The 11,046-nt window shown below is 41.2% G+C and overlaps 1 protein-coding gene across 1 annotated transcript in view; it reads right to left on the bottom strand.

The window, feature by feature from the left end:
* HPGDS (hematopoietic prostaglandin D synthase) overlaps nucleotides 1-751 on the bottom strand; it is a 64,631-nt gene extending 63,880 nt beyond the window's left edge. Inside the window, exon 1 of the mRNA XM_039541834.1 lies at nucleotides 661-751. The gene's annotated coding sequence lies outside the window, so the exon portion shown is untranslated. The remainder of the gene's footprint in view (nucleotides 1-660) is intronic.
* Between the last annotated feature and the right edge of the window lie 10,295 nt (nucleotides 752-11,046).

Here is an 11,046-nt window from a genome sequence, read left to right on the forward strand (position 1 = left end):
ATAATAGAATATTGTTTTAACTTAATAAAAGGCTTTGAAGCAACTTATTCCAGAATGGGAGCAGCTCGCTATGCAAACCTGTTCTGTCACTGTTTAACTGTGTTTGCCTCTTCTACAGTATCTCTTTAGCTCATATTAGACAAGTATCCTGACTATCAAAATGGATCAAATCAGATGCTGTCTCCCTCAGCAGGTTTCTGCACTGACTTTTTGCCTCTGGACACCTACTGTAGTTTGTGAATTTAATTTAGTTTGGAGTGCACTACTTGTTTGTACAGATCACAAAACCTCCAGGCAGTTCAGCACAACAAGCAGTCAAAAAAAGCCTAAAGGCAGAATAGCAGGTATATTGCAGGTATATTTGAGATACACTTACAAGCTAATATATACAGGAATTGTTCCACATATCTGATTATTATACCTGACTGTAGCTAGCATGATTAGTCCCTCAGTTCTGTGTTTAATAATTCCAAAACTGCAAAAATGGTACATTTTAAGTACTTGCTGTACAAGTGCCATATATGGCAGGAGAATATACTTCTTTCTACTTAGTAGCAGTAATGTATTTAAAGGGGACAGAATAAGACTGGAAAAGGAAAATTGAAAAGAGAAGAGACAAGTCAGTTTCTTTGTCATATTCAATTCTGAGATATCACTCACTTCTATTGCAGTAATGTCTGGTCAATGTAATCCTTCCTTCAGCGAACAGGAATTTCTCTGAATGCTAGTCTGGGTTGAGGAGGGTTATGTGTATATCACTGTGTGAATGTGCAGACCACTCCCACTAGTTCAAACTATGCAGTCATCAGATTCTTTACACACCCTCTCATGAACACATTTTAACAATAACAGAGACGCATCATTTCCTCAGATAAAGACCACAAGTAAACATGCAATTTGTTGGTATCTTATCTTACCTTTTCGTCTAAAGGTTAACTGTAGGAAGTATTAAAAATTAGGTCAGATAATATAACAAAAAAGTCAACAGCACCAGAGAACTCAGCCAAACCAGACTCTTGTGTTTCAAGGCTAGATCCTCAGCTGGTGTTAACTGGCATTAATCATTTGATCAGTGGAGCTACACTAATTTATACCAGCTGAGGATCTGGCGACCCACTAACCTAAACTTGCCATAGGCTTGTGCTGTGACCTTAGACAAGTCATTTCAGCTTCACTGTGCCTCAGGTTATCCCTTTATAACTTGGATGCAATAACAATACTTTACCAGAGGGGGAGGTGGTGTTATGCAGCTTAGTGTTTATAAAATTGCTTTCAGATCCTTGGATTAAAAGCACTACAAGAATGCCACGTAGTTTTCAATACTAATTATTATTATTTATTGCTATTTATTGTAACGATGATAAAGTAAGAAATAGCCAGATTTTTTTCCACTGTCCCCCTACAGCATAATTTGGCATTCAGCAGGGATTGCACTGGACTGCTATCAGGGTTGCTTCTCCTCCTGATACCATGAACAGTATGTGCTGAAAGTTCTTGCTTGTTTCTCTGGCAACTTGATCTTTAAATAGCTTATTCAGCAGAAGATTAAGGGGAAGGGACAGTCTGGTATTGTTTACCGTATATTTGCATTTCTCAAGTTGAAAGGCAGTGCTGACGTTGGCCAGAATTGCAGCAGCGTGTTTGGAAGGACACTCCTCTAGCTTTGTTTTGCCTCGAGAGAGCGGGTAAGTCCTTGTCAACTTACTAACTTGGTATGGTTTAGGTAAACTGATGCAAACCCACTTACTCCAGTTCATGTTAGTTTATCTGAAACCTGTTCCTGATCAACTTAACAAAAATAAACCACATTCTGTACTAGCTGAAGTTATCAAACTGTTTTAGGTATATACCAGTTAAGTATGCATTACAGTAATCCAATCAGACTGTTCAGTTCTGAGTGCTCCAGGCCTGAGCATTTTTACTTACATTTGGTCGACAAACTGTTACATTTGAGCCACTATCTACAATTCCTGTGCACGTCACAGTTTCTATCACACATTCAGTGTCCGTGATCGCATTATTGTTGTTAGCTGCCCAGATCTAAACAAAATTTGAGGACTACTCCTTGTACCACCAAGCTTTGGTTTTTCAATTTGGTGTCCGTCTGGGATGATCTTTATGTACTTGTGATACTCTGTCCTGATTGGCCTTGAATTTATAACACCTCTTTTTGTGACCAGTCTTTTCACCATACCACCGGTTTGGTGAACTGCTTCCCTATTTTTTACATGATTGCAAATCTCTTTGGTTTTACCAAAGAAATTTAACTATTTTTATAGCACTTTGAAGATATAATTAATTGAGTTAGAATCTCTTGTCTCATCATGTCTATTAGACACAGATTTGTATGAACTGGGCTCATTTGGAACACGGTGCAACAGAGCCACCTGGTGACATCTGCCATAAGAATAGGCATAAAACCTCCCACCCAGGGATGTTGTGAGGCCCAATTAATATTTGTAAATGTTGATCAGCATTCTTCACACATGCAGGGAGCAAGACTAACCAGGGCACCGCTCTCCTTCATGGAGAAGGTGCTTAATCCCTAGGACTAGCAGCATTAATTATCTGCCACGTAGTTGCTGAACACTGTATAAATGCATTCCAGTGGTATTAGCACCACACATTACTTTCCTCCCCTCCTCACCATCACTATCCCAACCTCTGACAGCAAAGATAAACTTGATACATAGAGTAAAGCTTCACTGCAAAGGGCTGGTCTACACACAGTTTTTGTGCCAGATGCATAATAAACCTTAATTCTGACGTTTATTTTTTGAATGCTTGACTTCACAGCTTCCCTATGCTGTAAATGTAGTTTTTGTGTGTGATATCAGTATACTTGGTAACCAACTGTATACTGCTATAACTTTTCCTTTTTTGGCCAAAAAATGCAGATTGGGGTCAACCATAATGTTTTGTGAATTTGTGTTGATTTCAGCAACTTGTTTTGATCAAAATAAAATACTTGAATATTTTGGGGATAGCTTTGGATGCCATTCAGAAAACCAAGGAGATAGAGCATCCTCTGCCCCTTGGTAACCTCTGGTCCAGTGGTTTGGACACTCACACAGGATGTGGGAAATCCAGGTGTGAGTCCCCACTTTGGAGCAGGGACTTTGAACCTAGGTTTGCCCACTCCCAGGTACATGTGCTGATCCTTTGGGCCAGGTCTCTCCTGTTCAAGCTGTCCACTTTGTATGAATAATCAAATATTCATTGGACCAGAGAGAGACACTCTAGCCTGGTGGTTGGTTATTTATTGGAGCATGGGGAGAACACATAGTTTCCACTCCCATATGCAGGGAATATTTGATTATTTATACAAAGTGGAACAACTTCAACAGGAGAGGTTGAGGGAGCTCTCCAGAATATGGTACAGCCTGGGGGACTAGGAATGGGTTCATGTCCCTGCTCCAGAGCAGGGATTTGAACATGGGTCTTCCATGTCCCAGGTGAGTGCCCAAACCATTGGGCTAAACGCTTTAAGGGGACCACTGCCACCTCAAATTTATGAGTCTAGCCTTTCATTTCCTTTAGTTTTGTTAAAATGCACAAAACAAAATGTTTAATTTGTCTCAAAGATTTTTTTCCCCAACTTTTTTGATTGGCCAAAAGTGCTGAAAAAATTGGTTTCAGTTTGCGTTGAACCAAAAGTTTATTTCCAATTTTTTTTCCAGAACTAGCAGCAAAATGAAAAGAGAGAGAGAAGGTGGGTGAGGTAATACCTTTAGTTGCACCAAAGAGCTTTTGAGCCGCATAGAGCTCTCCTTTCCCAGACCTGAAGGTACTCCCAGCATCACAGCTAAATGCAAGATTGTTTAGCATAAGTAGTTAGCACACAGTGTAAGGGACCATTCAAATTAAAGTGGCCTATTAACACCTCTGCAGAGTTAGGACAAAAAGAAGGGGGATAGTGGGTTACAGATTATTGTAATAAACCATAAATCCAGAGTATTTATTCAGTCCATGATTTTAGTGTCTAGTAATGAATTTAAACTCCCATGCTTGTCTTTTGAAAGTATTGTTCAGGATTTCCTTGATAGGCCAGATATAGAGTGATCATTTTGGGAAAAGTGTTCACCCATTCTACAGCTGACCTATCAAGCCAGGATTTCACCTATATTTTAGTCTGTATAACTGCGTTCATGTTAAATGGAACCCACCATCAGCCCCTTGTACAAGAAACCTACATAAGTAGAGTCTTCCCCCACCACAGTTTTGAAAGTCCAGTGGACGAATGGAGATCTTGATCATGCAAACTGTTACATGTGCATTAACACTCCCATTAACTTCAGTGGCACAATTTGGACATGAAAACATTACACAGGTGAGTAAGGGTTTTTGCTGGATCACACAGTAGATTTATCATTCTGAAGAATAAAAGAATCCCTTTTTCTGTTCGATTCTGATCATGCATAGCCCCAGTGATATCTGCTTAATTTATCTGAGGAGAATGAAGTAATTACACTAGATTCCTGAAACTGGAATGATTTATACCACTAAGTTTAAAATGATGCAGTTGGTAATGCAATGAACTGATTTAGACTTAGCTTCCTTTGATAATGATTTCCTACAGTTTAAGCTCTTTATATATTTTTCCATTTCAGCTTACAACAGATGTTTATAGCATGAAAAAGAGCACTGAACTGCCTACTTCTACAGAGCAGTAAAGCAGAGACTGTGTTTTACAGTCTGGAGCAAGAGATGCTTCACGTAAGGGAACTTTTACTAGTCTCCAAATTTATGAAGGGTAGACAACTTTATCACAGTTGTTAAAACAAGAAGTGGCAGTCTATTAAAAAAAATAAATGGACTTAGTCTAGTAAAGAGAATCTTCATCCAAATCAGTCAACTTAATGGCAGAGCTATAATAGGTCTTTAATTATGTGACGTCTCTTCAAATGCCACTGTTTCTCAGCTTCCAGTTTTAACCTATTGTGACGGTACTTCTTTCACCTCAGCAGCTTGTCTTTCAGATACAGAATGGGGCCCAGGTTCCTTGTGGTGTGAGGGCAGAACTAATCAAAGTGGGCCGAAACTCACATTGCCCATGCTGCTGGGTTAATGTCAGAGGGTGACTTACTTAGAGATGATGTCGCTCCAGTCACAGTGTCAGCTAAATGCCGTATTTGAGACTGCATGTGAAGGATGTATTAAGGGAGATGAGGACATTAATTAAATGACGTTCTTTCTTGATGAATTCTGGGGCTCTTCTCTTTATTGGAAAGCCCTAGATAAATCCAGAGGAAGTCAGATGGATTAAAATTAAATCCAAGATTTAGTTTGGCAGATGTCTATTTCAGAGGGTTCGTGGGCTATTATTGGATCACTAAATCATGCTACAGTTCTACAGCCCTTTGTCTCCATGTTTCTGTAAATATTATTGAATCACTATCCAGATCCCCTTCCCAGTCCCACTCCACCCACGCTCGGCTCTACTCCTCGCCCCAATATTAGCAGTTAAGCAATGGCACAACATAGTTGTCTGTCTTGGGACACGTGGTCTCTGTTATCGAACAGCTTGTTTAGCAGGAGGGTTCAATTCTCAAAGCTCCAGTTGACACAGCTGAGGTGTGCAAAGGTGGGATTAATTCACATCTCCACTACCATCCCCCTTGAGTTGAGGGACGCTAAGGTGCTATTCTGACCTTAGTGCAAGTTAGAGTAGTTCTAGGTGCAGTTATGTTGGCAAGGATCACCAGAATTCAGAGTGCTGCAGCCCCAGACCCTCCCACCCTCTACAGTGGGGGCTCCAGGGGCCAACATACCCAAGGGTTGTTCTGTGGAAGGGGATCCCCAGATGACCCTTTAGTGCAGTTTTAAGTAAGTCACTTTTGTGCTATCCAGGATGTCACAAAGGGCATTTAGCATGGGGTAGAATAGGCCTTTTTAATTCTTAAAACATTACTGCCATCGCTTTCCATATAAATGATGCTGGTAGGCTGCCAACTAGTATGTCTGACTACATTTGTATGCATGGGAGAGTAAAAAGCCAAGTTTTGTAAACCTTTAATTAGCTGCAGCCATCTACCAATATTCTTTAGAACCAGGATTAACCTGAGAGGAAAAAATTAGTTGATTTGGGCTGGAGTATGTAAGATCAGGTTTCTAATATTAATTTATCCGGGTTTATTTTGGGCAACAACAATTTGTCAGTCCTTTTTTAAGTTCTCCCTTTGGTTATTCCACAGGTTCCCCAAGAGTGAAATACAAAAGAATCCAGTTATGAAAACATCCCATTTTTAAATCACTATCCTTAAACTCTACCCTCTGTACTTCAGTGTAGTTCCTATCAACTGATGACTCCCTGGGCCGTACAGTAGACTATTTCTTATAGCAGACTCCCCTCACTTCTGATACAAACAGACCCGAGAGAAGGGGTGGGGAACTCCCAAAAACCTATGTATTTCTACCACTGGGATATTCTCTGAAGTCAGTTCAATACTCTATTGAATTCATTTTAACTTTTCAGTGTTTCACAAGTGCCATTTAAAGACCTGAATTAAACAAGCATACAGTGTTTTAAGCTGGTGATACTTGACTGAAGATTTATTCTAGAGTCTGGCCCAGAATCTGATCCAAGCTTCTTAAATGTTCAGGGGTGGTGGCGTTAGTGTGTAATTTCTCCCCTCACCCCCAGTAGTTGGCTTATAAAATGTGCCATGTTGGCTCTAGTAATGTTGTCTGGGGACAAGACTTCCAGGTGTTCAATAAAGATGATTCCTTCAAAGAAACATAGTCGGGACCATAGCCTGATCTTAGCTACGCTGGCGTAGAACCAGAGTAACTCCAAGTCAGTGGATTTACACCAACATAACTGAGATCAGAATCTGGCTCAGGGTTCTTTCTTCACTTTTATTGTGTGAGATCCAATTTCAAAAGAGAAGCAGTTTTGTTCAGTTTGCCCCTTCCCCCTAAACATAGTCCTCTATTCTTGTTGTTTAATAATATAATAGTTTCATACTGTAGGTTAGTTTTTTAAGTAGGTCATTGTAGAGTATAAGAATTGAGTAGTTACCTTTTACATAGTTTGTAAGCCCTTTAGGATATATCTACACTGTAAAAACCAAAACCACAAAACACCACAGCTGCAAGTCTCAGAGCCTGGGTCAGCTGACTCAGGCTCACAGTGCTCATGCCACAGGCTTAAAATACGAATGTAGATGTTCCAGCTCGGGCTGGAGCCGGCTTTGAGACCCACCCCCTTCACTAGGTTTCAGGGCTCTGGAACCTCTCCACTACTATTTTTAGTTTGGTAGCATGAGCCTGAGTCAGTTGACCCATGGTCTGAGACTCACTGCCAAAGGTTGTGTTGGTTGTTTTGTTTTCAATTTCTTTTTTGCGGTGTAGACACACACTTAGTTTCTATGTTAAGAAACCTGCCAAAGCAGCAGTGTATATATGTAGTTTGTAGTTTATAAACACAGTTATGTGGACATCACCGAGCCCATGTGGTTCCTTCATTTTATGTTTGTTGGGGAAATGACAAGTCTTGAACTTCAGCTTTATTCCTGAACCTCCTCCAATGTTCACTGCACTTTGGTTAAATTACACCTATCTCCCTATAGCCTTAACCACCTTACAATTAATAAAGTACTGTGGGATCTTTGCTGGGCCTAGGACTATCTTACATTTTAAATATCACGCCGCTTCAAAATTTCATCCTCGGAGCTGAAACTAACAGGGAAGCCCTGAAACATCATGATACTAAAAGGAAGAAATACTCCAAAGCGCAAGAGAGAGACTTTTCTGAGATGATATATTAGGTCAGAAGAGCATGCTGGTTTGATTGATGTAGGAGAGGGATTTTGTGACCCTGGATAGGAAGAAAGAAGAATGTTTTTGGGACCCAGAAGGGAAGGACAGGACACATGGTACTGGTCTGTAAAAGAATTGGGCAGTATGGAGCTGGGCCTGAAGAAGAGAGAAGTTTACAGGACCAGAAGGCGAGGTGCTTTGTGGGCCTCTACTGGATGATCAGTAGGTGGGACGATCACACTAGCTTCTTAAGAGAGAGAGGGGGCCCCTATAGGTTTGGATAAGCACCCAAACGTTTGAGACTTTACCCATCAGTAATTTTATTAATGTTTGTTATTTATGCAAAGGCTGAGCTCCATAAATTGAAAAAGGAGCCTCATTGTGGGTGCGTCTATTATAATGGGTGCTCAGAATAGATGAGAGCTAATCACCTCTTTTCTCTTTCTGTCACTTGAATTCTTGTGCCTCTAAGGGAAGCAAAATATTTTTCTCTCCCTTTCTTGCATGCTTTGGCGTGTATAACGGGGAAGGTGACATGTTGCAAGAATTGCAAAATTCTATATGTGCTGGATATGAGAAAAATCCTAAGTAAATGATGAATGACCTTTTTTTTCAAGGCAGAGGTTACTGGTTGGCAGGGAAGGGAGAAAGCTCACAAATATTTTAGAATGTTGAATTTTTTTCTTAATATTTTTTCCTTTAGTGCCTATTAAGTGCTGTGAGCCAAATACAGCTTTGTTGTAAAGCTACTGAACTCAGAGGCCATTTACGCTACAAAGGCTAAATTTGACCCTGTATCTTTATTTACCATCAGCTACTTCTCCTTCCCATTTTGCTGCTGTTTTACTCGGATTTTAGCTGGGATCTGTTTCATACTTTAATTTGCCATTACTCCTGCCTTCTTAGCCTTGTAGCTAGTTATTGGTGATTCCCCTTTGGGTGGTTTAAGTTTAGTGTGTAATTAATTGAGTTGGTGTTTTCTTGTTCTTCGTGGCTACAAAGTGGACTATAATTAGCATAGAGTAAAAATGACAGCGTGGTCTAAACAAAGAGATCTCAGCTAAGCAATCTTGCAAGATTACAGAGAATATCCTACTAGTTGCTCCTGTCAATATGTTCCTCACAGAGATTTGAGTTTTCCTTAATATATTATATTAATTAAGAAAACAGTAATATATATTTTTCATTAAATTTCAATTTAATTCCAGGCTATTTCATGGCTCAACTGAAGTGTGTGTGTGTGTGTGTGTGAGAGAGAGAGAAATATTTGTGAAAACATTTGGTGCTCTTCACACTGATAAAGACATTCGAAAAATTTGCTTCAGTGTGGCAACATATCTTTGGTGGAATAAAATTTCAAAACTCAAAATACTGGGTTTTCAACTTAGTTAAAATTTGGCATAAATTTGAATAACAGTAAGAAAATATTAAATTAGCCCAGTTTAATCATTTACTGTTCTCTCTGTGTGCTTGGTCACCTAAATCACATGGCATTGTTTCTATTTGCTGATGGAACAATTCCTAACTTCACAAAAAAGTCAAGGTGACTGCTGAATAATTACAGCATAAATGCCTATGTGAATATAAACTTGTTCCAGTATTCACAACATTTTCTCTCCCTCTCCACAAAAACATTCTTCCAGACAAAAATTTGCTTGTACTTATGTCTGTGGGAAGCAAATAAAAGGGTCTGAATACCTCTGGCCTGGTCTACACTACGCGTTTAAACCGGTTTTAGGAGCGTTAAACCGATTTAACGCCACACCCGTCCACACTAAGAGGCCCTTTATATCGTTATAAAGGGCTCTTTAAACCGGTTTCTGTACTCCTCCCTAACGAGAGGAGTAGCGCTAGTATCGGTATTACCATATCGGATTAGGGTTAGAGTGGCCGCAGATCGACGGTATTGGCCTCCGGGTGGTATCCCACAGTGCACCACTGACCGCTCTGGACAGCAATCTGAACTCGTATGTAGTGGCCAGGTAGACAGGAAAAGCCCCGCGAACTTTTGAATATTTCCTGTTTGCCCAGCGTGGAGCTCCGATTAGCACGTGTGGCGAGGCAGTTAAAAATCAAAATAAAGAAAGAGCTCCCGCATGGACCATGCGGATGTGATTGCTGTAAGGGCAGGCAAATCTGTTCTATCAGCGCTCCGTTACGGAAGACAAAATTCAAAATCATTTTGAAAAAATCTCCAGACAGACGCCGTAGCAGGGACTCAGCTCACTGCTGCGTGACAAGCGTAACGGAAAGCCAAAGAATCAAATGGACGCTCATGGCCTGGAGGACTCAAGCTATCCCACAGTTCTTGCAGTCTCCGAAAAGTATTTGCATTCTTGGCTGAGCTCCAAATGCTTCTAGGGTCAAACACAGTGTCCGCGGTGGGTCAGGGCATAGCTCGGCAATTTACGCACCCCCCCACCCACCCCCAGAAGTGAAAGGGAAAACAATCCTCTCTTGACTCTTTTACATGTCACCCTATCTTTACTGAATGCTGCAGATAGACACGATGCTGCAGCACTCAACACCAACATCCTTGCTCCCCCCACGCCATGGGTGGCTGATGGTACAATAAGATTGATACCCATCGTCATCATCAGGCTATTGGCACATGGGGCAGTGCAAAAGGACTGGTAACCATGCGTACTAGCATCGGTGAGGTCGATCAAGGGTGCCTGGCCCTAATTTTTCCTGGTAGATGGTACAGTATGGCTGATAACCATCGTCGTCATAGCAACAGGGGGCTGAGCTCTGTCAGCCCCCACCCTTCATGTGTAAAAAAAAAGATTCAATTGCCCCTGGACTAGCAGAGGGATGCTGGGCTCCTCTGCTCCACAGTCCTTACTGTCCTGTCTGGACTATCATAGCAGCTGGAGGCTGCCTTCCACTCATTTCTCACTAACAAGTCAGTGTGTCTTATTCCTGCATTCTTTATTACTTCATCACACAAGTGGGGGGGACAATGCTACAGTAGCCCAGGAAGGCTGGGGGAAGAACGGAATCAACAGGTGGGGTTGTTGCAGGCACACCCCCTGTGAATAGCATACAGCTCATAATTTCTGCAGGATCTGACACAGAGCAGCTGCGCTCTCTGATACAGTGGTTCTCTAGTACACTTGCCCATATTCTAGGCAGGACTGATTCTATTTTTAGATACCAAAAAGGAGGGATTGACTCAGGGAGTCATTCCCAATTTTGGCTTTTGCGCCCCTGGCTAAGAGCAGCCAGGGGCACTTATGACAGCAACAGATGGCGCAGTGCAAAAGGACTGGTAACCATGCCCAT

This window comes from Mauremys reevesii, linkage group 5 (assembly GCF_016161935.1).
Source record: "Mauremys reevesii isolate NIE-2019 linkage group 5, ASM1616193v1, whole genome shotgun sequence".
Taxonomy (NCBI): domain Eukaryota; kingdom Metazoa; phylum Chordata; order Testudines; family Geoemydidae; genus Mauremys; species Mauremys reevesii.